Source organism: Dama dama, chromosome X, assembly GCF_033118175.1.
Source record: "Dama dama isolate Ldn47 chromosome X, ASM3311817v1, whole genome shotgun sequence".
In the NCBI taxonomy this organism is placed as follows: Eukaryota; Metazoa; Chordata; class Mammalia; order Artiodactyla; family Cervidae; genus Dama; species Dama dama.
In genome coordinates this window covers 118,488,704-118,495,122 of record NC_083714.1, presented here as the reverse complement: position 1 = coordinate 118,495,122, position 6,419 = coordinate 118,488,704, and the positions used below count along the sequence as shown (strand labels likewise).

Sequence of the window (6,419 nt, the reverse complement as noted above, 5' to 3'; positions counted from 1 at the left end):
CTGATTTCTCTTCCTATAGTTTCACTTTTTCCAGGATGATGTCCCATAATAGAATCATATGGTATGTTAGTCATTTGTGCTTGGCTTTCTTCACTTAGCATAAGGCATTTGAGATCTTTTCATATTTTTGCCTATACCAGTAGCTTGCTCCTTTTTAATGTTGAGTAGTAGTCTGTAGTCTGTTGTCTGATATAACATAATCAGTTTATTCATTCACCAGTGGAAACACACTTTGCTTATTTTCATTTGGGACTATTATGAGCAAAGCTGCCATGAACATTCATATATAAGTCTTTGTGTGAGGATGCTTTCATTTCTCTTAGGAAAATACATAACAGTAGGTATTCATTTTATTTTCAAATGAATATACACACAAAATAATATATGAAAAACTGTAATTATATGTATGAAAGAACACATAATATTCACTACATGAATTTCATTCTTGCAAATGAGACAAATCTCTTCATTAGCTGAAAAACCCTAGCTGTTACATGAACTAAGTTTTTTCATTTCAGCAAGACTAGCATGTGTTTAATATTTGATACTTTGGTCTTTTCTGAAGCTTCCAGAGAAATAATTCAGAAATTTCCATGGCACTTAAGCTTTTCAATTTAACATTTTGCTTTCTTTTGTATATTTGATATTTTTTAATTTTCATTTTATGTTAGAGTATAGTTGTTGTGTTAGTCTCAGGTATACAGACAGTAGTTATATATATACATGACTCTATTATTTTTCAAATTCTTTTTCCATTTAAATCATTACAGAATATGGAGTTTCCTGTGCTATACAGTAGATCCTTGCTGGTTATCTATTTTAAATATAACGGTGTGTACATGTCAATCCCAAACTCCCAATCTATCCCTCCCCCATTTTTTGTATATTTTAGATGAGGTATAGTATGTGTTGCCTGTATAGTAAGTACCTTGCTCTTTTGCAAGGATAGTGAACTTGAATTTTGAATTTCAAGATTTTAAAAACCTTTGTAAAAAATACACTTCAAAATTTTCCAGAGAATAATAATTTACAAAGTTTCCTCATTATAAGCAAAACTCCTTAAAATAAAATTTGTCAATCGAGTAAAAAAATATAAAACGTAAAAAATTAAAAATGTAAATTTAGTTTGATTACCATGTGATACAGAGTTGAAAAGCAGTGGTAAGAAGTTTGAACAATTACAGTAGATATTTAGAGTATCTTTCCATTCTAAAGTTATTCTTAACTTGGGAAGTAGTTCATCCTTGAACCCACTGGATCAGAGACCAGGGTGTCTCCTTCAGCTCTCTTAGCAGCTCATGACTTCAGCCTTCTGCCTGTAACATTTGGAGCAGGGTGGACATCTAGACCTGTCTAGACCAATCAAATGCACATCTATAGAAAGCTAGACTGGAACTGAGCTAAGGCTTTTTGTGTGAGTGTGTCTGAGTCATTTTGTTCAGGGGCTGTGAAATGGCTATTTTTCCATCACTTAACTGAGAAACAGAGAACATTCATCTGCAAGGAGGAATGAAGCAGAGATGCAAAGGACCAAGAAGTGAGATGAACATTCCCACTGACTTTCTCAGCCCTGGTTCAAGTCTGTAGTTTCCAGTGGTTCCTGAGGTCCAGAATTCAATCTTTTTCTTGTGACCCGAGACACAACTGAAGAACAAAACTTTGGTTTTCCTGAGTTTCTTATGATTTCTGTCTCTTGCCTTCAAAGTTTCTAAGTGCTAGAACTGTTACTGAGTCCAAGCTCACTTTGCTCGCCACAGGAGAGGTCAGTGAATCTGAGGGACAAAGAGTTGGAAAAGAATACGACTTCATTTGAAAAGCCAGCTGGTGCTCGCTTCGGCAGCACATATACTAAAATTGGAACGATACAGAGAAGATTAGCATGGCCCCTGTGCAAGGATGACACGCAAATTCGTGAAGCGTTCCATATTTAAAAAAAAAAAAAAAGAAAAGAAAAGCCAGCTGACTGGGAAGATGGCAGGCTAATGTCTCAAAATAATCATCTTGTTGGGGTCTGGATGCCAGGTTCTTTTATGGATTAGAGATGGGGGGAGGTGAGGAAACAAAGCAAAAAGGCCATTTAATCTTGTAAGTATCTCCTAGAATGGCAAGCCTCAGGCAGTAGGATGTGTTAATTTCTTCCTTCCTGCCATCTACAGGTGGACAGAATTCTGAACAAAGGCACTTTAGCTTAACAGACAGTCAGAGGGGCAGGGTTCCCTTAGGCAGGCCATTATGTGTGATTATAATAACAAAAGCAAACAAAGGTGCAGATCTAGCTTCAGTTCAGTTCGGTTCAGTCGCTCAGTCCTGTCTGACTCTTTGCGACCTGATGAACTGCAGCACGCCAGGCCTCCCTGTCCATCACCAACTCCCAGAATTCACCCAAACCCATGTCCACTGAGTCGGTGATGCCGTCCAACCATCTCATCCTCTGTCGTACCCTTCTTCCCCTGCCCTCAATCTTTCCCAGCATCAGGGTCTCTTCAAATGAGTCAGCTCTTTGCATGAGGTGGCCAAAGTATTGGATTTTCAGCTTCAACGTCAGTCCTTCCAATGAACACCCAGGACTGATCTCCTTTATGACGGACTGGCTGGATCTCCTTGCAGTCCAAGGGACTCTCAAGAGTCTTTTCCAACACCATAGTTCAAAAGCATCAATTCTTTGACGCTCAGCTTTTTCTGTAGTCCAACTCCCACATCCATACATGACTATTAGAAAAACCATAGCCTTGACTAGAGGGACCTTCGTTGACACAGTAACGTCTCTGCTTTTTAATATGCTGTCTAGGTTGGCCATAACTTTCCTTCCAAGGAGTAAGCGTCTTTTAATTTCATGGCTGCAATCACCATCTGCAGTGATTTTGGAGCCCAAAAAAATAAAGTCAGCCACTGTTTCACTGTTTCCCCATCTATTTGCCATGAAGTGATGGGATCGGATGCCATATTAGTTTTCTGAATGATGAGTTTTAAGCCAACATTTTCACTCTCCTCTTTCACTTTCATCAAGAGGCTCTTTAATTCTTCTTCACTTTCTTCCATAAGGGTGGTGTCATCTGCATATCTGAGGTTATTGATATTTCTCCCAGCAATCTTGCTAGATCTCCGGGCAGATCTAGCTTGGAAGAGTCTAAATTGACTCTTCCTGGTTACTGAACAAGGCGTCTTCCATTACTTTCCCACTAACTAGTTATGGGATCAAGTAAGATTCTCAAATTCTCTGGGCTCTGGTATTTTCTGAATTTGGTAGATTAAGAACACAGGATTTGGAATTAGTTCAAACTGACTTTAGATGTAGATTTCATCACTTTTTTGTTTCTGTTAGCTGAGGTAAGTTTCATACTTGAGTGCAGTTTTCTCTACTGCAAGAGAGACAATAACACCTTAAAATTTATCTGAGACTTTCTTTTTTTTTTTTTTTATTTTTTTATTTTTTGGATTTTTTTTTCTTTTTTTTTTATTATTATTATTTTTTTTTTCCAGTGGGTTTTGTCATACATTGATATGAATCAGCCATGGATTTACATGTATTCCCAATCCCGATCCCCCCTCCCACCTCCCTCTCCACCCGATTCCTCTGGGTCTTCCCAGTGCACCAGGCCGGAGCACTTGTCTCGTGCATCCCACCTGGGCTGGTGATCTGTTTCACCATAGATAGTATACATGCTGTTCTTTTGAAATATCCCACCCTCACATTCTCCCACAAAGTTCAAAAGTCTGTTCTGTATTTCTGTGTCTCTTTTTCTGTTCTGCATATAGGGTTATCGTTATCACCTTTCTAAATTCCATATACATGTGTCAGTATGCTGTAATGTTCTTTATCTTTCTGGCTTACTTCACTCTGTATAAGGGGCTCCAGCTTCATCCATCTCATTAGGACTGGTTCAAATGAATTCTTTTTAATGGCTGAGTAATATTCCATGGTGTATATGTACCACAGCTTCCTTATCCATTCATCTGCTGATGCGCATCTAGGTTGCTTCCATGTCCTGGCTATTATAAACAGTGCTGCGATGAACATTGGGGTGCACGTGTCTCTTTCAGATCTGGTTTCCTCAGTGTGTATGCCCAGAAGTGGGATTGCTGGGTCATATGGCAGTTCTATTTCCAGTTTTTTAAGGAATCTCCACACTGTTTTCTATCTGAGACTTTCATGAGAAAATAATTATAAAGCAAGTAAGGTCATTCCTGTTGTATAGTAAGAATTCAATAAATGATGACCACTGTCATTATTAATAGTTCTGTAATTTTTCCTTCCCTCACTCTTTTTCTTCCTTCCTTTCATAAATATTTTGTTTTTCTATGAGCTACATCTGGGGTTAAGGTTAAGCGCACATTCCTCTAAAGAACTGGAATTCTCACTGGGAAGACACATTCATAAACAGTCACGGAGTCATGTTCCAGTACGGTCACAGACGTGTATATGGAGGGTATTCACCCACAAGGCAAGCTGACGAGAGATGCAGCCTGAATGCAAACAGACCTTTCAGAGACTCACTGCCAATGAAATGAGTGGAGGGGCACACGAAGGGTGTGGGCCACAGCGTATCCTGACTTGAAGGCTTGCAGGGCAAGCTCTTTAGGAAGACCTTCTTGAGATCTGGTGATTTCAGCTAAGACCCTGAGGTTAGACACATCCTGATGGTGTTGAGTTTCTGGGAACAATCAGTCTGGTGGGGGCGGGGGCGGGGGAGCGCGCGCTAAGGTCCCTGACCTAACCCTTCTAAGTGACACAAGGTTACCAAATGGTCAGCAGGCAAATGACCAAATGTTCTCAGATAGGCTTCCTCTAACAGCTTGTAAAACTGTTGCTCCAAAAGCAAATGTTTCCTTAACGTGTAACCTGTGGCCTTCCTCCCACTGCCTGGTGCCCGCTGCCCACCTTCACAGAGCTCACTCACACATACCAGCAGCACGGGTTAGAGGAAGACTGACTTCCCTAAAGGCCAGCCTCCAAACTAAAGTGCTCCACTCCCTCATTCGCGTTAGATCAGCATTGCAGTTTGGTGGCCTTTGAATAAAAGTCAGTTGCTTTGGGGGTCTTTTCTAAGCAGAAGCAGGCTGACAGCTTCCTGGCGAACACACGGACGCTGCCGCAGCTCTGGGTGGATGGAGACCCACAGGCTGGTCCCCACGGGCAGCCGGGAGTGGCTGGATCCGCTGAGCACACGGTGCCCACCTCGGCCTGCAGGCGTGCTCTCTCCAGGAGCGGCCGGCAGAGCTCCGAGAGCTGTGCCCATGTCCTGGGGCAGGGGCTTGACAGAGAGGACTGTGTCTTCCACGTAACCGATCTGTTTCCAGAGAGCACCTTGCAGATGATCTCACCCGCTCTCGCTCAGAGAACTGGCAGGACTTCCTGAGGGTAAATCCTGAGACCGAGTGGGCTGTCTGCATCCTGTATTTCTTCTCCAGGCTCTAGATGGGAAAGTGGACTTTCCCGAACCTGGGGCTTCCTTCTCCACTGTGCAGACGGCTTCTCTAAGTCGCTTCAGGGTCCTCAGCTCAGACGGAAAGCGCTGCCTGAGTGCTGGGCACTCTGTGGAGTTACCGGTTGGAGGGACCCGGCATCTCACACAGGCTGTGGAAGCCGCGCTCTGAGAGGCAGGGTTTCAAAGTTTTCGCCGGCTGCTTCTGGGTGAAGCACAGCTCAGGGAAGATCCGTTCTCTCTCTCGGAGCTGACTCTGCCAGTTCTGAGTCAAGTGATTCCCTGAAAAATTATCGTTGAGTAAATCCTCATTTTTGTGGGAGCTGTTTTATTGGAGGGCTGTTGAAAATCTCCTGGCAATGATGTAATGCGTCCAGCACTGACAAGTCAGCAAAGGCTGTAGCTATGCTCTGGAATTCAGCGGTCAGAAAGACTCTGTCCCAGCCCGTTGCACAGACCCTCCCGGAGTCTTGTGAGATCACCTCATCCTCAGTTTGTTTTATAAAAGAAAATTCTGTACCACAGACTGTGGTCAAGATGTATAAATCAAGATGAAAACAGACACCGAAGCCAACGTTGTGATGACAGTCTACGGCAATTTACCTACTTCTTCATCAAGCCCCTTCATTCGAGCCCTCTGTGGAAGGGTGAGGAGTATTAATTACAGGTTAAGATAGCAGCATCTTTTACACATTTCCTTTCTTGTCAAAACAGACACCACATCTCAGAGGTAAGCATTCTCATCTGTAATTGATGGTTCTCATTAATAATACCATAAATCTATCACTTTCTACAAAGCATCTCAACATGCATTATCTCACTTGATCCTAACAACAACATTACGAGCAATAAAGTCTATGGGAATTTAATTTTGTTTGGTGGCTTCAGTTCCAGGAAGCCTTCATAAAAAAGGTGGACTTTGACCTTGTGGGAGGAGGCATGGAAGCTGCATGAGCGCTTTTCCGAGGAAGACTGCATTTCTCTACATCTAAGGGG

General features: G+C 42.2%; 1 non-coding gene across 1 annotated transcript; it reads left to right on the top strand.

Moving 5' to 3' along the window:
* Nucleotides 1-1,824: 1,824 nt before the first annotated feature.
* Nucleotides 1,825-1,931, top strand: LOC133053201 (U6 spliceosomal RNA). Its single transcript, XR_009692136.1, has one exon. It is a non-coding gene; the product is annotated as a U6 spliceosomal RNA (small nuclear RNA).
* The last annotated feature ends 4,488 nt before the right edge of the window (nt 1,932-6,419 follow it).